We start from the raw sequence: 21818 nt of genomic DNA, 5'->3' as shown, positions 1-21818 counted from the left end.
GGTCATGGTGTCTTTTGTTGGGACTAAAACTGGTTATATTAGAGTGGGGCTTCCCAAAATCAGAGTGAAAGGACTTCTTGGTCTCTAATATTGTTTCTAGGCACTATCTCAGGGTGTCCTGAGCAATATTTTGATTCTGGAAATGGAAATACATGTTATGTAAAAAGAAGTGGCTGTGGAAGCAATAGTACCCAACCAGTAACAAGTACACCTTGCACTTGGCTCTTAGATTCAAATACCATTCTCAGGTAAAGGAATGAAGGATCCTTAGAGAAATGGCTGATTCTAGGATGGGGAAAGGAAATATACAATATAGGCCTGAAGCATCTTATAGTGCCAGACCGTAAGTGCTGCAAAAGAAACACAATGGTTGCGTATGTTAAAAGGACACAGGATCCACCTGAAAGAGCTCCCAATGGTCAATGCTAGAAAAATTTGAGCAACAAAATAAAGTAGTATTGCATTGTAACCCAAAGTATAAAATCGATATACATAAGTCCATACGGATATAAATAAAAGTCTGAATAAATTGGAGAGACTAGAAAAAGCTATAATAATTGGGAGAATAGACAAATCTCCGATGAAGAAAAATTCAAAATAATATATGTAACTACTTTGTTGTCAAGGAGGTGGAGCACGACTCCTCACTCCTTTAGTATGGGCTGTACATAGTGACTTACTTCCAAAGAAAAGAGCACACAAAGAGGAAAAAAAAAAGAGTTAACTTTACAGTGGAAAATTCTGACAGACACTGCCTTAGCCAGGCAATGAAAATCAGCATTAACAGTGATAAATGTTCATAGTATTACCCTTGATATGATGTGATAAAAACGGCAAGTTCTTCCTCCCTATAAGTTCTTCCTCCTTATAAAAACCTATAAGCTCAATTAATCATGAGGAAAACATCAGACAGATCCCCACTGAGAGACATTCTACAAAATACTTGACTAATACTCCTCAAAACTGTCAAGATCATAAAAATACAAGGAAAATCTAAAAAACAGTAACAGCCAAGAGGAGCCTAAGGAGACATGACTACAGAATATATTGTGAGATCCTAGAATAGAAAAAGAACATTAGGTTAGAACTAAGGAAATGTGAATAAAGTATGGATTTTATTTTAAAATAATAATATTGGTTATTGTGACAAATGTGCTGTACTAATGTAAGATGTTAATAATAGGAAAGGAAGCTGGTATCAGATATATTGGAAGTCTGTACTATGTTTACAACTGCCAATCTTTTAAAACTGTAGTATCTTTAAAACTGTTAAGTAAAAATTATTTAATGTTTTTTTAAAAAGTGAACTGGGCTGGGTCCTGTGGCTAAACGCCTGTAATCCTAGCACTTTGGGAGACCAAGGTGGGCAGATCACCTAAGGTCAGGAGTTGAAGACCAGCCTGGCCAACATGGCAAACCCCGTCTCTACTAAAAATACAAAAATTAGCCGGGCATGGTGGCGGGTGCCTGTAATCCCAGCTACTCGGGAGCTGAGGCAGGAGAATTGCTTGAACCCAGGAGGCAGAGGTTGCAGTGAGCAGAGATCGTGTCACTGCACTCCAGCCTGGGTGATAGAGCAAGACTCTGTCTCAAAAAAAAAAAAAAAAAAGAAAGTGACTGAATATATACACTAATTAGGAGATGAAAGATGGAAAGAGTTTTAACAGGGCTCTGGAATTTCAGGACCAGTAAGAAATAGTCATTTAGGATCTAATTATTTGCCTTGTAGGTTTATGTATGCCCATTTGGGGTAGATTTAGGAAAATATTTTCTAAATTCAAGAAAAAAGGGCCAGGCTGGGCACAGTGACTCATGCCTGTAATCTCAGCACTTTGAGAGGCTGAGGCGGGCGGATCGCTTGAGGTCAGGAGTTTGAGACCAGCCTGGCGGTATGGTGAACCCTGTCTCTACTAAAAATTACAAAAATTAGCTGAGTGTGGTGGGTGCACAGCTGTATCCCAGCTACAGGGTGGTGGAGGCTAGAGAATCACTTAAATCTGTGAGGCAGAGGTTGCAGTGAGCTGAGATTATACCACTGCACTCCAACCTGGACGACACAGCGAGACTCTGTCTCAAAAAGAAAAAAAAAAAAAGGCCAGTGTGCCTCACACCTGTAATTTGGGAGGCTGAAGCATGAGGATCACTTGAACCAGGAGTTCAAAACCAGGCTGGACAACATAGCAAGACCAATCTCTACCAAAAAAAAAAAAAGGAGCCAGGCATGGTGGCATGTGCCTGTAGTCCCCAGCTACTCGGGAGGCTGAGGTAGGAGGACAGCTTGAGCTCAGGAGGTTGAGGCTGCAGTGAGCCATGGTCACACCATGCACTCCAGCCTGGCCAGCAGAGTGAGACTCTGTCTCAAAAGAAAAAAGAAAAAGAAAAATACTCTTTAGTTATCAGATACTCCTCAAGTATAACTTCTCTATCATTTTTTTCTTTCTAGTGTTTTGAATTTTATTACTTGAGCTGAAATATTCTGAAGATGCAACCACTCTCTTTTGCACACTACTTAAGATGAGAAGAAATCATTTATATGGAAACTAGAATAGCTGATATTCCAGACTAAAGTAATAAGCTTCTGCATTAATAATTCGTAGATGTAATTTTTGTGAAAGAAATGGTTTATATTAATCTTCCGATGTTCCTAAATTTGATTTTTTTTTAAAGTTTATTCACTAAACTAAAATTTACTGTGGTCATATACAGGGTGATATAGGGGTAAGGAAGGTTACTTGTACACAGATCCTGCCCACAAGAAGATTATTGTTTAGTGCTGGAGACAAGACATGTTTATAAGCAACTAAATCATAAAGTAGAGGGTTATAACTTTCCAAAAAAAGATGTCGATAAAATACTATCCAAAATCAGTAATGGAAAAGATCATTCCCAATTGGAGAACTCTGGGAAGGTTTCATAGAGGAATTAGTAGGTTGACCTAGACTTGAATAATTTCAGATTCCTCTAAGTCAAGAGTTATATATTATTGATATATGCACTTCCAGCACATAGTAGGTATTAAATAACATTTGTTGAATGACTGAAGGATTTTAAATGCAAATGGAGATGACAGAAAGGACAAGCAAAGATATTCTAGTTTTACCTGTTGCTTCTAACAATGTTGTATGAAACAAATATCCATTCTATCTTTTTTTCTTATTGATTCTTCATTTGATAAATGAGTTAATTTGATTATGTCACTTTCCATTTTTACATCTCAACAAATATTTATAAATAAATTGTTTGCAAAGGCTTTTTATAGTGACTTTTTGATGGCTGGAATATGGAATGGAGAAGCAAAGCCAGCCCTTTATTCACTAGGGTTACTCTGTTTTTTAAGGAGCCCACTGTCCAGCTTAAGGTTTATTCGGGTTACTTATACCCTTGTGTGCCTTATTTCTTTAAGCTACTTTGAAGCTTGTGGAAGTATCTGTCAGATGGTGGTACAGATTCCAGGAGAAGTAAAACTCAGTCAAATGAGTGGTCTACTTCTTAACAACTCTGGTTAGAAGGTCTGGTTTGGGAGCCAACTCTGGTTAGAGGTCTGGCTTGGGAGCTTAAAACTATGTTTGAAATAAAGATTGCATATCATCTGTGGATTTCAGTTGTATGGCTATCTCCCTCATTTCTATGGATAATTAAGACATGGCTGGTAGCACATGCTAGCCATTTTTAGCAGGGTTTCCCTGTTGGTTGCACTATTGCAATTTGTTTTTAAATTGACTAACTTTTAAATCTGTAGGCAATAGCAATAATGCATGCTGCCTTTCCCCAAGAACTACAAAGTGGCTTAGCAGTGGATTTCTAGGTATATGATTATATTCAAAATTAGTATAGGTATGAGATCAAAATCATAATGAAGCCGGGCATGGTGGCTCATGCCTGTAATTCCAGCACTTTGGGAGGCTGAGGCAGCAGATTACTTGAGCCTAGGAGTTCAAGACCAGCCTGGCCAACATGGCAAAACTCTGTCTCTACTAAAAATACAAAAATTAGCCAGGCATGATAGTGAGCACCTGTAATCCCAGCTGCTTGGGAGGTTGAGGCACAAGAATCGCTTGAACCTGGGAGACGGAGGTTGCCGTGAGCCGAGATCACACCACTGCACTCCAGCCTGGGCAACAGAGTGAGACTCTATCTCAAAAAAAAAAACCAAAATAGATAACTTGGACTTCATCAAAATAAAACACTTTGTGCTGCAAATGTCACCAAGAAAGTAAAAAGACAACCCACAAAATGGGAGAAAATATTTGCAGATCATGTAACTGATAAGGGACTCATATCCAGAATATATGAAGAACTCTTACAACTCAATAATGAAAAGATAGCCCAATAACAAAAGGGCAAAGGATTTGAATAGACATGTCTCCAAACAAGATACAAAAATGGCCAATAATCACATGAAAAGATGCTCCACATCATTAGTCACAGGGAAAATTAAAATAAAATCAAAACGACAGTGAGATACCACCTCATACCCATTAGGATGGCTATAATTAAATGGATAGACAAGCCTTGCTTGTGAGGATTTGGAGAAACTAGAACCCTCCTATACTGCTAGTAGGAATAGAAAATGGTATAGCCACTTTGGAAAACAGTTTGGCAGTTCCTCAATAAGTTAAACTGTATGTTTATAGAGTTACCATGTGACCCAGCAATACCATTCCTAAGATGACAGCCGAGAGAATTGAAAATAGATGTCCACACAAAAATTTGTTAACGAATGTTCATAGCAGCATTTTCATAATAGCTTAAAGTGGAAACAACCCAAATGTCTATACACTGAGAAAAGGCTAAACAATATGGTATATCCATGTAATAGAATATGATTTTGCAATAAAAAGAAAGTATTGACACATACTACAACATAGATGAAACTTGAAAAAGTTATGGTAAAACCCCAAGGGCCACAGGTCGTATGATTCCCTTTTTATAAAATGTCCAGAATAGGCAAACCATTAGAGACAAAAAATAGATTAGTGGTTGCCAGGCGCTGGTAGGGATTAGGAAAGGTGTTGGAAGGAATGAGAATTAGCTAATGGATACAGGGTTTCTTTTACGAGGGAAAAAAATATTCTAAAATCAGATTGTTGTAAACATATCAAAAATCACTGAATTGTGCACTTTAAATGGTGAATTTTATGATAGGTAAAGTATATCTCAATAAATCCATTTTGAAAAAGAATTGTCATAGATGTTTTTATTATAAAATGTATTGATCTGTATGGTAGGGAAAGCGTCACCCCACCAACACATAACATTTAAAACTTTCCACAGGCCTAGGAACATTAAGCTAAAGGACAAATCAGACAGCAGGCCAGAGGGCACCCATGTCTGGCCTAGTAATTGGTCAGAGGAAGTTTAAACAGTTTTTTCTTTTTCCCTCTCCTTCCTCTCCCCTCCCCCCTCCCCTCCCCTCCCCCCCTCCCCCCCTCCCCTCCCCTCCTCTCCCCTCCCCTCCCCTCCCCTCTTTTTTGAGACAGAGCCTTGCTCTGTCACCCAGGCTGGAGTGCAGTGGCGCGATCTCGGCTCACTGCAACCTCTGCCTCCTGGGTTTAAGCGATTCTCCTGCCTCAGCATTCCACATAGCTGGAATTACAGGCACCCGCCACCATTCCCGATTTTTTTTTTTGTATTTTTAGTAAAGACGGGGTTTCACCACGTTGGCCAGAGTGGTTTTGAACTCCTGACTTCAAGTGATCCGCCCGCCTCAGCCTCCAGAAGTGCTAGGATTACAGGCATGAGCCACTGTGCCTTGCCTTAGCTTTTTCATTGACTAACAGTTGGATTGTTTCCTAAGAGGACGTCCTCACAGTAAAGATGATACTGGCATGCTAGACCTCTATAGCAAAATCTGAATTAATATGTTCTAAGAATGGTTCCAGTTGGTATTCAGTGTAGAAAAGTTATAGGATAATCTTTTCTTAGGCTACGTGGATGTCTAGTTTTTGATATTTTCAGATAAAGGGAAGTTGAACTTGGCCATCCATATATAACTTCCAAATGTATTGTGGTGTTTCCAAGAATTTGCAAACACTAAAATGTAAAAAGGTTAGGAACTGCTTAGAAAAATTATAGGGACCATTGCTATTCTTGGAAAAGTAATTACACCAACATTGTATTTTAATTCCAGAGCCAAAAAAATGTGTGTCACAGTCAGCTAGCAAACACCAGGAAAGCGGCTATGAAGGAAGATTGGAAATTTAAATTCATATTAGCCTCTTGAGCCAGTATTTTTGTGCATGGCCCATTGTACTTTTCTGTTTGCCTTGAGTTGCACTGGACATTGAATAAACCTTAAAGACATAAATGAAAATGCGTATGGGTATGGAAATGTGTAAGGATATGGAAGTGTCCTTGGTGCAATAAAGCGCATAATGCGTTTTCTCTTTTTTTTTTTTTTTTTATTATACTTTAGGGTTTTAGGGTACATGTGCACAATGTGCAGGTTTGTTACATATGTATCCATGTGCCATGTTGATTTCCTGCACCCATTAACTCGTCATTTAGCATTAGGTGTATCTCCTAATGCTGTCCCTCCCCCCTCCCCCTACCCCACAACAGTCCCCGGAGTGTGATGATCCCCTTCCTGTGTCCATGAGTTCTCATTGTTCAATTCCCACCTATGAGTGAGAACATGCGGTGTTTGGTTTTTTGTCCTTGCGATAGTTTACTGAGAATGATGTTTTCCAGTTTCATCCATGTCCCTACAAAGGACACGAACTCATCATTTTTTATGGCTGCATAGTATTCCATGGTGTATATGTGCCACATTTTCTTAATCCAGTCTATTGTTGTTGGACATTTGGGTTGGTTCCAACTCTTTGCTATTGTGAATAGTGCCGCAATAAACATATGTGTGCATGTGTCTTTATAGCAGCATGATTTATAGTCCTTTGGGTATATACCCAGTAATGGGATGGCTGGGTCAAATGGTATTTCTAGTTCTAGATCCCTGAGGAATCGCCACACTGACTTCCACAATGGTTGAACTAGTTTACAGTCCCACCAACAGTGTAAAAGTGTTCCTATTTCTCCACATCCTCTCCAGCACCTGTTGTTTCATGATTTTTTAATGATGGCCATTCTAACTGGTGTGAGATGGTATCTCACTGTGGTTTTGATTTGCATTTCTCTGATGGCCAGTGATGATGAGCATTTCTTCATGTGTTTTTTGGCTGCATAAATGTCTTCTTTTGAGAAGTGTCTGTTCATGTCCTTTGCCCACTTTTTGATGGGGTTGTTTGTTTTTTTCTTGTCAATTTGTTTGAGTTCATTGTAGATTCTGGATATTAGCCCTTCGTCAGATGAGTAGGTTGCAAAAATTTTCTCCCATTCTGTAGGTTGCCTATTCACTCTGATGGTAGTTTCTTTTGCTGTGCAGAAGCTCTTTAGTTTAATGAGATCCCATTTGTCAATTTTGCCTTTTGTTGCCATTGCTTTTGGTGTTTTAGACATGAAGTCCTTGCCCACACCTATGTCCTGAATGGTATTGCCTAGGTTTTCTTGTAGGATTTTAATGGTTTTAGGTCTAACATATAAGTCTTTAATCCATCTTGAATTAATTTTTGTATAAGGTGTAAGGAAGGGATCCAGTTTCAGCTTTCTACATATGGCTAGCCAGTTTTCCCAGCACCATTTATTAAATAGGGAATCCTTTCCCCATTTCTTGTTTTTGTCAGGTTTGTCAAAGATCAGATAGTTGTAGATATGCGGCATCATTTCTGAGGGCTCTGTTCTGTTCCATTGATCTATGTCTCTGTTGTGGTACCAGTACCATGCTGTTTTGGTTACTGTAGCCTTGTAGTATAGTTTAAAGTCAGGTAGCGTGATGCCTCCAGCTTTGTTCTTTTGGCTTAGGATTGACTTGGCGATGTGGGCTCTTTTTTGGTTCTATATGAACTTTAAAGTAGTTTTTTCCAATTCTGTGAAGAAAGTCATTGGTAGCTTGATGGGGATGGCATTGAATCTATAAATTACCTTGGGCAGTATGGCCATTTTCACGATATTGATTCTTCCAACCCATGAGCATGGAATGTTCTTCCATTTGTTTGCATTCTCTTTTATTTCATTGAGCAGTGGTTTGTAGTTCTCCTTGAAGAGGTCCTTCACATCCCTTGTAAGTTGGATTCCTAGGTATTTTATTCTCTTTGAAGCAATTGTGAATGGGAGTTCACTCATGATTTGGCTCTCTGTTTGTCTGTGATTGGTGTACAAGAATGCTTGTGATTTTTGTACATTAATTTTGTATCCTGAGACTTTGCTGAAGTTGCTAATCAGCTTAAGGAGGTTTTGGGCTGAGACAATGGGGTTTTCTAGATATACAATCATGTCATCTGCAAACAGGGACAATTTGACTTCCTCTTTTCCTAATTGAATACCCTTTATTTCCTTCTCCTGCCTGATTGCTCTGGCCAGAACTTCCAGCACTATGTTGAATAGGAGTGGTGAGAGAGGGCATCCCTGTCTTGTGCCAGTTTTCAGAGGGAATGCTTCCAGTTTTTGCCCATTCAGTATGATATTGGCTGTGGGTTTGTCATAGATAGCTCTTATTATTTTGAGATACGTCCCATCAATACCTAATTTATTGAGAGTTTTTAGCATGAAGGTTGTTGAATTTTGTCAAAGGCCTTTTCTGCATCTATTGAGATAATCATGTGGTTTTTGTCTTTGGTTCTGTTTATATGCTGGATTACATTTATTGATTTGCGTATGTTGAACCAGCCTTGCATCCCAGGGATGAAGCCCACTTGATTATGGTGGATAAGCTTTTTGATGTGCTGCTGGATTCGGTTTGCCAGTATTTTATTGAGGATTTTTGCATCAATGTTCATCAAGGATATTGGTCTGAAATTCTCTTTTTTGGTTATGTCTCTGTCAGGCTTTGGTATCAGGACGATGCTGGCTTCATAAAATGTGTTAGGGAGGATTCCCTCTTTTTCTGTCGATTGGAATAGTTTCAGAAGGAATGGTACCAGTTCCTCCTTGTACCTCTGGTAGAATTCGGCTGTGAATCCATCAGGTCCTGAACTCTTTTTGGTTGGTAAGCTATTGATTGTTGCCACAATTTCAGAACCTGTTATTGGTCTATTCAGAGATTCAACTTCTTCCTGGTTTAGTCTTGGGAGGGTGTATTTGTCGAGGAATTTATCCATTTCTTCTAGATTTCTAGTTTATTTGCATAGAGGTGTTTGTAGTATTCTCTGATGGTAGATTGTATTTCTGTGGGATCGGTGGTGATATCCCCTTTTTCGTTTTTTATTGCATCTATTTGATTCTTCTCTTTTTTCTTCTTTATTAGTCTTGCTAGCGGTCCATCAATTTTGTTGATCTTTTCAAAAAACCAGCGCCTGGATTCATTAATTTTTTGAAGGGTTTTTTGTGTCTCTATTTCCTTCAGTTCTGCTCTGATTTTAGTTATTTCTTGCCTTCTGCTAGCTTTTGAATGTGTTTGCTCTTGCTTTTCTAGTTCTTTTAATTGTGATGTTAGGGTGTCAATTTTGGATCTTTCCTGCTTTCTCTTGTGGGCATTTAGTGCTATAAATTTCCCTCTACACACTGCTTTGAACGTGTCCCAGAGATTCTGGTATGTTGTGTCTTTGTTCTTGTTGGTTTCAAAGAACATCTTTATTTCTGCCTTCATTTCATTATGTACCCAATAGTCATTCAGGAGCAGGTTGTTCAGTTTCCATGTAGTTGAGCGGTTTTGAGTGAGTTTCTTAATCCTGAGTTCTAGTTTGATTGCACTGTGGTCTGAAAGACAGTTTGTTATAATTTCTGTTCTTTTACATTTGCTGAGGAGAGCTTTACTTCCAACTATGTGGTCAATTTTGGAATAGGTGTGGTGTGGTGCTGAAAAAAATGTATATTCTGTTGACTTGGGGTGGAGAGTTCTGTAGATGTCTATTAGGTCCACTTTATGTAGAGCTGAGTTCAATTCCTGGATATCCTTGTTAACTTTCTGTCTCGTTGATCTGTCTAATGTTGACAGTGGGGTGTTAAAATCTCCCATTATTATTGTGTGGGAGTTTAAGTCCCTTTGTAGGTCACTGAGGACTTGCTTTATGAATCTGGGTGCTCCTGTGTTGGGTGCATATATATTTAGGATAGTTAGCTCTTCTTGTTGAATTGATCCCTTTACCATTATGTAATGGCCTTCTTTGTCTCTTTTGATCTTTGTTGGTTTAAAGTCTATTTTATCAGAGACTAGGATTGCAACCCCTGCCTTTTTTGTTTTCCATTTGCTTGATAGATCTTCCTCCATCCCTTTATTTTGAGTCTATGTGTGTCTCTGCACGTGAGATGGGTTTCCTGAATACAGCACACTGATGGGTCCTGACTCCTTATCCAGTTTGCCAGTCTGTGTCTTTTGATTGGAGCATTTAGCCCATTTACATTAAACGTTAATATTGTTATGTGTGAATCTGATCCTGTCATTATGATGTTAGTTGGTTATTTTGCTCGTTAGTTGCTATAGTTTCTTCCTAGCCTCGATGGTCTTTACAATTTGGCATGTTTTGCAGTGGCTGGTACCGGTTGTTCCTTTCCATGTTTAGTGCTTCCTTCAGGAGCTCTTTTAGGGCAGGCCTGGTGGTGACGAAATCACTCAGCATTTGCTTGTCTGTAAAGTATTTATTTCTCCTTCACTTATGAAGCTTAGTTTGGCAGGATAGGAAATTCTGGGTTGAAAATTCTTTTCTTTAAGAATGTTGAATATCGGCCCCCACTCTCTTCTGGCTTGTAGAGTTTCTGCTGAGAGATCAGCTGTTAGTCTGATGGGCTTCCCTTTGTGGGTAACCCGACCTTTCTCTCTGGCTGCCCTTAACATTTTTTCCTTCATTTCAACTTTGGTGAATCTGACAATTATGTGTCTTGGCGTTGCTCTTCTCAAGGAGTATCTTTGTGGCGTTCTCTGTATTTCCTGAATCTGAATGCTGGCCTGCTTTGCTAGATTGGGGAAGTTCTCCTGGATAATATCTTGCAGAGTGTTTTCCAACTTGGTTCCATTCTCCCCATCATTTTCAGGTACACCAATCAGACGTAGGTTTGGTCTTTTCACATAGTCCCAAATTTCTTGGAGGCTTTGTTCATTTCTTTTTATCCTTTTTCTCTAAACTTCCCTTCTCTCTTCATTTCATTCATTTCATCTTCCATCAGCGATACCCTTTCTTCCAGTTGATCGCATCTGCTACTGAGGCTTCTGCAATCTTCGCGTAGTTCTCGAAACTTGGCTTTCAGCTCCATCAGCTCCTTTAAGCCCTTCTCTCCATTGGTTATTCTAGTTATCCATTCTTCTAATTTTTTTTCAAAGTTTTTAACTTCTTTGCTATTGTTTTGAATTTCCTCCCGTAGCTCAGAGTAGTTTGATCGTCTGAAGCCTTCTTCTCTCAACTCGTCAAAGTCATCCTCCATCCAGCTTTGTTCCGTTGCTGGTGAGGAACTGCGTTCCTTTGGAGGAGGAGAGGTGCTCTGTTTTTTAGAGTTTCCAGTTTTTGTGTTCTGTTTTTTCCCCATCTTTGTGGTTTTATCTACTTTTTGTCTTTGATGATGGTGATGTACAGATGGGTTTTTGGTGTGGATGTCCTTTCTGTTTGTTAGTTTTCCTTCTACCAGACAGGACCCTCAGCTGCAGGTCTGTTGGAGTTTACTAGAGGTGCACTCCAGACCCTGTTTGGCTGGGTGTCAGCAGCGGTGGCTGCAGAACAGCGGATTTTCGTGAGACCACAAATTCAGCTGTCTGATAGTTCCTCTGAAAGTTTTGTCTCAGAGGAGTACCCGGCTGAATGAGGTGTCAGTCTGTCCCTACTGGGGCGGTGCCTCCCAGTTAGGCTGCTCAGGGGTGAGGGACCCACTTTAGGAGGCAGTCTGTCCGTTCTCAGATCTCCAGCTGCGTGCTGGGAGAACCACTACTCTCTTCAAAGCTGTCAGTCAGACAGGGACATTTAAGTCTGTGGAGTTTCTTGCTGAGTTTTTGTTTGTCTGTGCCCTGCCCCCAGAGGTGGAGCCTACAGAGGCAGGCAGGCCTCCTTGAGCTGTGGTGGGCTCCACCCAGTTCGAGCTTCCTGGCTGCTTTGTTTACCTAAGCAAGCCTGGGCAATGGCGGGTGCCCCTCCCCCAGCCTCGCTGCCGCCTTGCAGCTTGATCTCAGACTGCTGTGCTAGCAATCAGCGAGACTCCGTGGGCATAGGACCCTCCGAGCCAGGTGCGGGACACAATCTCCTACTGTGCCGTTTTCCAGGCCCGTTGGAAAAGCGCAGTATTAGGATGGGACTGACCCGATATTCCAGGTGCCATCTGTTTCCCCTTTCTTTGACTAGGAAAGGGAACTCCCTGACCCCTTGCGCTTCCCGAGTGAGGCAATGCCTTGCCCTGCTTCGGCTCGCGCACAGTGCGCTTCACCGACTGTCCTGTACCCACTGTTAGGCATTCCGTAGTGAGATGAAACCGGTACCTCAAGCAGAAATGCAGAAATCATCCGTCTTCTGTGTCGCTGGGGCTGGGAGCTGGAGACCGGAGCTGTTCCTATTCGGCCATCTTGGCTCCACCCCCCGCATAATGCGTTTTCTGTCATTTGTCATCAAAATTATTTTTTCACTATGTGTGGCTTGTCTACTTCCATTCTTGCTGTGAGGTATTAGCACATTTGTAGCTATTTATTAGCACATTTGTAGCTATTTATTAATTCCCTTTTTATTTTCTCTTGAGTTCTCTCCTACTTGTTCCTTATTCAGGGTTAAATTTAAAATGTTCAAATACTTTTCTTTGGGGAATATTTAAGAAAGGAAGACTATGACATCACTCCATCTTCTTCAATGAAAGGAGAACTTCATTCATTCAGGAATTATTTGCTGAGTATGTACTCTGTCCAAGGTATTATGCTAGGTGTTGGGTGTTTCTAAATTAATCAAGGAGATGACTGCAGAGCTGAGTTCTAAGGTACTGTTTAGAATAACATTTCAGTGCTATGCATAATGATAGCAGCAAAGAGACACACAATTGTAGGTCAGAAGAAACAGAATAATTCCACTGAACTATCTGTGGCAGAGTGACAAACGACAGCAGATCTTGTTCAAGCCCTCATCATGAGCTGAAGGAATAACTGCATTTCCTATTAGTCAGATAGTGCTTTGACCTGATATTAAAGTCAACTGTTCTCATATTTAGGGTACAACAGCATTGTATTCACTTATCAAAGAGAATGGGTGACAAATACTACATTTCTCCTTTCTACTCTTCTCCTTCTGCCCCTTCCTTATACTCTGAATGCCCTTTCTAACCACTCCTATCATTTTGTTTCTCCTCCTCCTATATTACTGTACTGTCTGTTGAAGAATAGTCTTTATTACTAGTTTTATTGTCAACTGATATTTCTTAATCATCTGATCTTCCATGTTGAATTTATACATGCATATACAAGTATGTACATAGGCATAGTAAACTTTTCCACTTTCTGCTGTTTTTGCTTTTTTTAATTTATTATTGTTGATAGGGGTTGATCAGCCTTTTGGTATGAATCATTTAAGTGTAGTCAAGATACTCCAGAGAGGGGAAGTGAATGTCAGAACTTACAGCTATTTCTCTTTTGTTAGAAAAGACAGCATAACAGGAAAATGAGTCCTTGCCATAAATGCCATGTTCAAAAATCTAAGGTTAAATTGGAAAATATCTAGGACAAATGATGGAATTTGCTAATTATTTACTTCCTGGACACATTGACTGACTGGGTAATCCAAGATAGACTGAAATTGACCTAATTGAATTTTGTAAATTATTGAGTAAGACTACACTTTACACTGAAGTGAACATTTAGTTATTTTTTTTCCCACTAACTCGTGAGTGTAGGAAGGAGAGTCAGATTAGTTCTAAATGAAATGAAGAAATTTTATTTTTCTCTCCACATCTGAGTAATAGTGTGAGTTATGTGTCACAGTTTTATTTATGGGGAACTCAGAGGATGTATAGTCTTTAAAGCAGTCTGGGACAGAAAGCTTAGAAAGGAAATGAACACAGAACATGTCATATTAGGGAAACAAAGGGAATGAGAATTTTTTTTTAATACTTTAAGTTCTGGAGCACATGTGTAGAATGTGGAGGTTTGTTACATAGGTATACATGTGCCATGGTGGTTTGTTGCACCCATCAACCAGTCATCTACATTAGGTATTTCCCTAATGCTATCTCTCCCCTAGCACCCCACCCTCTGACAGGCCCCGGTGTGTGATGTTCCCCTCCCTGTGTCCACGTGTTCTCATTGTTCAGCACCCACTGATCAGTGAGAACATGCGGTGTTTGATTTTCTGTTCTTGTGTTAGTTTGCTGAGAATGATGGTTTCCAGCTTCATCCATGTCCCTGCAAAGGACATGAACTCATCCTTTTTATGGCTGCATAGTATTCCATGGTGTATATAAGCCAATATTCTTTATCCAGTCTATCATCGATGGGCATTTGGGTTGGTTCCAAGTCTTTGCTATTGTGAATAGTGCCGCAATAAACATACATGTGCATGTGTCTTTATACTAAAATGATCCTTTGAGTATATACCCAGTAATGAGATTGCTGGGTCAAATGGTATTTCTAGTTCTAGATCCTAGAGGAATTGCCACACTGTCTTCCACAATGGTTGAACTAGTTTACAGTCCCACCAACAGTGTAAAAGCGTTCCTATTTCCCCACATCCTCTCCAGCATCTGTTGTTTCCTGACTTTTTAATGATCACCATTCTAACTGGCATGAGATGGTATCTCATTGTGGTTTTGATTTGCATTTCTGTAATGACCAGTGATGATGAGCTTTTTTTCATATGTTTGTTGCCCGCATAAATGTCTTCTTTTGAGAAGTATCTGTTCATATCCTTCACCCACTTTTTGATGGGGTTGTTTTTTTTATTGTAAATTTGTTTAAGTTCTTTGTAGATTCTGGATATTAGCCCTTTGTCAGATGGGTAGATTGCAAAAATTTTCTCCCATTCCATAGGTCGTCTGTTCACTCTGATGATAGTTTCTTTTGTTGTGCAGCAGCTCTTTAGTTTAATTAGATCCCATTTGTCAATTTTAGCTTTTGTTGCCATTGCTTTTGGTGTTTTAGTCATGAAGTCTTTGCCCATGCTTATGTCCTGAATGGTATTGCCTACGTTTTCTTCTAGGGTTTTTATGGTTTTAGGTCTTACATTTAAGTCTTTAATCCATCTTGAGTTAATTTTTGCATAAGGTGTAAGGAAGGGATCCAGTTTCAGCTTTCTGCATATGGCTGGCCAGTTTTCCCAACACCATTTATTAAATAGGGAATCTTTTCCCCATTGCTTGTTTTTGTGAGGTTTGTCAATGATCAGATGATTGTAGATGTGTGGTGTTATTTCTGAGGCCTCTGTTCTCTTCCATTGGTCTATATATCTGTTTTGGTACCAGTACCATGCTGTTTTTGTTACTGTAGCCTTGTAGTATAGTTTGAAGTCAGGTAGCATGATGCCTCCAGCTTTGTTCTTTTCTCTTAGGATTGCCTTGGCTATGCAGGCTCTTTTTTGGTTCCATATGAAAGTTAACGTAGTTTTTTCCAGTTCTGTGAAGCAAGTCAGTGGTAGCTTCATGTGGATAGCATTCAATCTGTAAATTACTTTGGGCAGTATGGCCATTTTCATGATATTGATTCTTCCAACCCATGAGCATGGAATGTTTTTCCATTTGTTTGTGTCTTCTCTTATTTCCTTGAGCAGTGGTTTGTAGTTCTCCTTGAAGAGGTCCTTCATGTCCCTTGTAAGTTGTATTCATAGATATTTTATTCTCTTTGTAGCAACAGTGAATGGGAGTTCACTCATGATTTGGCTGTCTGTTATTGGTGTATAGGAATGGTTGTGATTATTGCACATTGATTTTGTATCCTGAGACTTTGCTGAAGTTGCTTATCAGCTTAAGGAGATTTTGGGCTGAGACGATGGGGTTTTCTAAATATACAATCATGTCATCTGCAAACAAGGACAATTTGACTTCCTCTTTTCCTAATTGAATACTCTTGCCTGATTGCCCTGGCCAGAACTCCCAATATTATGTTGAATAGGAATGGTGAGAGAGGCCATCCTTGTCTTGTGCCAGTTTTCAAAGGGAATGCTTCCAGTTTTTGCCCATGCAGTATTATATTGGCTGTGGGCTTGCCAGAAATAGCACTTATTATTTTGAGATACTTTCCATCAGTAGCTAGTTTATTGAGAGTTTTTAGCATGAAGGCTGTTGAATTTCATCAAATGCCTTTTCTGCATCTATTGAGATAATCATGTGCTTTTTGTTATTGGTTCTGTTTATGTGATGGATTACGTTTATTGATTTGCGTATGTTGAACCAGCCTTGCATCCCAGGGATGAAGCCAACTTGATTGTGGTGGATAAGCTTTTTGATGTGCTGCTGGATTCAGTTTGCCAGTGTTTTATTGAGGATTTTCGCATCGATGTTCATCAGGGATATTGGCCTAAAATTTTCTTTTTTGGTTGTGTCTCTGCCAGGTTTTGGTATCAGGATGATGCTGGCCTCATAAAATGAGTTAGGGAGGATTCCCTCTTTTTCTATTGTTTGGAATCATTTCAGAAGGAATAGTACCAGCTCCACTTTGTACCTCTGGTAAAATTCGGGCGTGAATCCATCTGGTCCTGGACTTTTTTTGATTGGTAGGCTATTACTGCCTCAATTTCAGAACTTGTTATTGGTCTATTCAGGGATTCAGCTTCTTCCTGGTTTAGTCTTAGGAGGGTGTATGTGTCCAGGAATTTATCCATTTCTTCTAGATTTTCTAGTTTATTTGCTTAGAGGTGTTTATAGTATTCTCTGATGGTAGCTTGTATTTCTTTGGGATCGGTGGTGATATCCCCTTTATCATTTTTTATTGCATCTATTTGATTCTTCTGTCTTTTCTTTGTTATTAGTCTGGCCAGCAGTCTATCTATTGTGTTGATCTTTTCAGAAACCAGCTCCTGGATTCATTGATTTTTTTTGAAGGGTTTTTCATGTCTCTATCTCCCTCAGTTCTGCTCTGATCTTAGTTATTTCTTGTCTTCTGCTAGCTTTTGAATTTGTTTGCTCTTGCTTCTCTAGTTCTTTTAACTGTGATGGTAGGGTGTCGATTTTAGATCTTTCCTGCTTTCTCTTGTGGGCATCCAGTCCTATAAATTTCCCTCTACACACTGCTTTAAATGTGTCCCAGAGATTCTGGTACGTTGTGTCTTTGTTCTCATTCATTTCAAAGAACATCTTTATTTCTGCCTTCATTTCGTTATGTACCCAGTAGTCATTCAGGAGCAGGTGTTTCCATGTAATTGTGCGATTTTGCATGAGTTTCTTAATCCTGAGTTCTAATTTGATTGCACTGTAGTCTGAGAGACTGTTTGTTATGATTTCCGTTCTTTTGCATTTGCTGAGGAGTAATTACTTCCAATTATGTGGTCAATTTTAGAGTAAGTGTGATGTGGTGCTGAGAAGAATGTATATTCTGTTGATTTGGGGTGGAGAGTTCTGTAGATGTCTATTATGTGGTCAGTTTTAGAATAAGCGTGATGTGGTGCTGAGCAGAATGTATATTCTGTTGATTTGGGGTGGAGAGTTCTATAGATGTCTGCTTGGTCCAGAGCTGAGTTCACATCCTGGATATCCTTGTTAATTTTCTGTCTCGTTGATCTGTCTGTGTTGACAGTGGGTGTTAAAGTCTCCCAGTATAATTGTGTGGGAATCTAAGTCTCTTTGTAGGTCTCTAAGAACTTGCTTTATGAACGTGGGTGCTCCTGTATTGGGTACATATATATTTAGGATAGCTAGCTCTTCTTGTTGCATTGATCCCTTTACCCTTATGTAATGCCCTTCTTTGTCACTTTTGGTCTTTGTTGGTTTAAAGTCTGTTTTATAAGAGACTAGGATTGCAACCCCTGCTTTTTTTTTGCTTTCCATTTCCTTGGTAAATATTCCTCCATCCCTTTATTTTGAGCCTATGTGTGTCTTTGCACATGAGATGGGTCTCCTGAATACAGCACACCAATGGGTCTTGACTCTATCCAATTTGCCAGTCTGTGTCTGTTAATTGGGGCATTTAGCTCATTTACATTTAAGGTTAACACTGTTATGTGTGAATTTGATTTTGTCATTATGATGGTAGCTGGTTATTTTGCCCGTTAGTTGATGCAGTTTCTTCATAGTGTCGATGGTCTTTACAAGTTGGTATGTTTTTTGCAGTGGCTGGTACCGGTTGTTCCTTTCCATGTTTAGTGTTTCCTACAGGAGCTCTTGTAAGGCAGGCCTGGTGGTGACAAAATCTCTCAGCATTTGCTTGTCTGTAAAATATTTTATTTCTCCTTAGCTTATGAAGCGTAATTTGGCTGGATGTGAAATTCTGGGTTGAAAATTTTTTTATTTAAGAACGTTGAATATTGGCCCCCACTCTCTTCTGGCTTGTAGGGTTTCTGTCAAGAGATCTGCTGTTAGTCTGATGGGTTTCCCTTTGTGGGTAACCTGAGCTTTCTCTCTGGCTTCCCTTAACATTTTTTCCTTCATTTCAACCTTGGTGAATCTGATAATTATGTGTCTTGGGGTTGCTCTTCTCGAGGAGTATCTTTGTGGTGGTCTCTGTATTTCCTGAATTTGAACATTAGCCTGCCTTCTTAGGTTGGGGAAGTTCTTCTGAATAATATCCTGAAGTGTTTTCCAACTTGGTTCCATTCTCCCTGTCACTTTCAGGTACACCAATCAAATGTAGATTTGGTCTTCTCACATAGTCCCATATTTCTTGGGGGCTTTCTTTTCACTCTTTTTTCTCTAATCTTGTCTTTTGCTTTATTTCATTGAGTTCATTTTCAATCTCTGATATCCTTTCTTCTGCTTGATCGATTCGGCTATTGATACTTGTATATGCTTCATGCACTTCTTGTGCTATGTTTTTCAGCTCCATCAAGTCATTTATGTTTTTCTCTAAAGTGGTTATTCTAGTTAGCAATTCATCTAACCTTTTTTCAAGGTTCTTAGCTTCCTTGCATTGGGTTAGAACGTGCTCCTTTAGTTCAGAGGAGTTTGTTATTTCCCGCCTTCTGAAGCCTCTTCTGTCAGTTCGTCAAATTCATTCTCTGTCCAGTTTTGTTCTCTTGCTGGCAAGGAGTTGTGATCCTCTGGAGGAGAAGAGGCATTCTGGTTTTTGGAATTTTCGGCCTTTTTGCACTGGTTTCTTCCCATCTTTGTGGATTTATCTACCTTTGGCCTTTGAGGTCAGTGCCCTTCGGATGGGGTCTCTGAGTGGACATCCTTTTTGTTGATGTTGCTACTATTCCTTTCTGTTTGTTACTTCTCCTTCTAACAGTCAGGCCCCTCTTCTGCAGGCCTGCTGGAGTTTGCTGGAGGTCCACTCCAGACCCTGTTTGCCTGAGTATTACCAGTGGAGGCTGCAGAACAGCAAAGATTGCTGCCTGTTTTTTCCTCTGGAAGCTTTGTCCCAGAGTGGCACCTGCCAGTTGCCAGCGAGAGCTCTCCTATATGAGGTGTCTGTTGGCCCCTACTGGGAGGTGTCTTCCAGTCAGGATACACGGGGGTCAGGGACCCACTTGAGGAGGCAGCCTGTCCGTTATCAGAGCTCGAATGCGGTGCTGGGAGATCTGCTGCTCTCTTAAGAGCTGTCAGGCAGGGACGTTTAAGTCTGCTGAAGCTGCACCTGCAGCTGCCCCTTCCCCTGGGTGCTCTGTCCCAGAGAGATGGGGGTTTTATCTGTAAGTCCCTGACTGAGGCTGCTGCCTTTTTTTCATGCCTAGAGAGCCAGTCTGGCCACAGCGGCCTTGCTGAGCTGTGGTGAGCTCCGCCCAGTTCAGACTTACACGAGAGGCTTTGTTTAGACTGTGTGGGCAAAACCACCTACTCCATCCTTAGCAATAGTGGATGCCCCTCCCCCTACAAAGCTTGAGCATTCTAGGTCCACCTCAGACTGCTGTGCTAGCAGCAAGAATTTCAAGCCAGTGGATCTTAGCTTGCTGGGCTCTGTGGGGGTGGGACCTGCCGAGCCAGGCACTGGAGGGAATTTCCTGGTCTGCCGGTTGTGAAGACCATGGGAAGAGTGCAATATCTGGGCCGCAGTGCACTGTTCCTCGCGGTACAGTCTCTCAAGGCTACCCTTGGCTAGGAATGGGAAATCCCCTGACCCCTTGTGCTTCCCGGGTGAGGCAGTGCCCCACCCTGCTTCGGCTTGCCCTCTGTGGACTGCACCCACTGTCCAACCAGTCCCAATGAGATGAACTGGGTACCTCAGTTGGAAATGCAGAAATCACCTGCCTTCTGCATCAGTCTTGCTGGGAGCTGCAGACCAGAGCTGTTCCTATTCGGCCATCTTGACAGCCACTGAGAATTGTTAAAAAAAAAAAAAAAAAAAAGCTCTGGCTAGCCATATGCAGGAAGCGGAAACTGGACCCCTTCCTTACACCTTATACAAAAATTAACCCAAGATGGATTAAAGACTTAAACGTAAGACCTAAAACCATAAAAATCCTAGAAGAAAACCTAGGCAATACCATTCAGGACATAAACATGGGCAAAGACTTCATGACTAAAACACCAAAAGCAATGGCAACAAAAGCTAAAATTGACAAATGGGATCTAATTAAACTAAAGAGCTGCTGCACAACAAAAGAAACTATCATCAGAGTGAACAGACGACCTACAGAATGGGAGAAAATTTTTGCAATCTACCCATCTGACAAAGGGCTAATATCCAGAATCTACAAAGAACTTAAATTTACAATTTAAAAAAAAAACATCAAAAAGTGGGTGAAGGATATAAACAGACACTTCTCAAAAGAAGACATTTATGCGGGCAACAAACATATGAAAAAAAGCTCATCATCACTGGTCATTAGAGAAATGCAAATCAAAACCTCAATGAGATACCATCTCACACCAGTTAGAATGGCGATCACTAAAAAGTCAGGAAACAACAGATGCTGGAGAGGATGTGGAGAAATAGGAACACTTTTACACTGTTGGTGGGAGTGTAAATTAGTTCAACCATTGTGGAAGACAGTGTGGTGATTCCTCAAGGATCTAGAACCAGAAATACCATTTGACCCACCAATCCCATTACTAGGTATATAACCAAAGGATTATAAATCATTCTACTGTAGACACATGTTGCTGGGCACAGTGTCTCACACCTGTAATCCCAACACTTTAGGAGGCCGAGGCAGGTGGATCATGAGGTCAAGAGATCAAGACCATTTCCTGGCCCACAAAAAAAAAAAAAAAAAATAGCTGGGTGTGGCGGCATGTGCCTGTAGTCCCAGCTACTTGGGAGGTTGAGGCAGGAGAATTGCTCAACCCTGGGAGGTGGAGGTTGCAGTGAGCTGAGATTGCGCCACTGCACTCCAGCCTGGTGACAGAGCGAGACTCTGTATCAAAAAAAAAAAAAAAAGAAAAGACACATGCACACGTATGTGTATTGAGGCACTATTCACAATAGCAAAGACTTGGAACCAACCCAAATGCCCATCAGTGATAGACTGGATAAAGAAAATGTGGTACATATATACCATGGAATACTATGCAGCCATAAAAAAGGATGAGTTCATGTCCTTTGCAGGGATATGGATGAAGCTGGAAAACATCATTCTAAGCAAACTATCACAGGAACAGAAAACCAAACACCATATGTTCCCACTCATAAGTGGGAGGGAGGTGAACAACGAGAACACATGGACACAGGGAGGGAAATATCACACACTGGGGCCTATTGGGGGTTAGGGGGCTAGGGGAGGGATAGCATTAGGAGAAATACCTAATGTAAATGACAGGTTGATGGGTACAGCAAACCACCATGGCACGTG

At 40.5% G+C, this 21818-nt stretch overlaps 1 long non-coding RNA gene across 1 annotated transcript; it reads left to right on the top strand.

Annotated features, from left to right (window-relative positions):
- The first annotated feature begins 1891 nt into the window (after window positions 1–1891).
- LOC115834327 lies at window positions 1892–21304 on the top strand. The gene is made up of 3 exons (XR_004029260.1): window positions 1892–1934; window positions 2220–2240; window positions 21273–21304. It is a non-coding gene; the product is annotated as an uncharacterized LOC115834327 (long non-coding RNA).
- The last annotated feature ends 514 nt before the right edge of the window (window positions 21305–21818 follow it).

This window comes from Nomascus leucogenys, unplaced genomic scaffold (genome assembly GCF_006542625.1).
Source record: "Nomascus leucogenys isolate Asia unplaced genomic scaffold, Asia_NLE_v1 001235F_46738_qpd_obj, whole genome shotgun sequence".
Taxonomy (NCBI): domain Eukaryota; kingdom Metazoa; phylum Chordata; class Mammalia; order Primates; family Hylobatidae; genus Nomascus; species Nomascus leucogenys.
The sequence above is the reverse complement of the archived record's forward strand: the minus strand, read 5'-3'. Positions and strand labels throughout refer to the sequence as shown.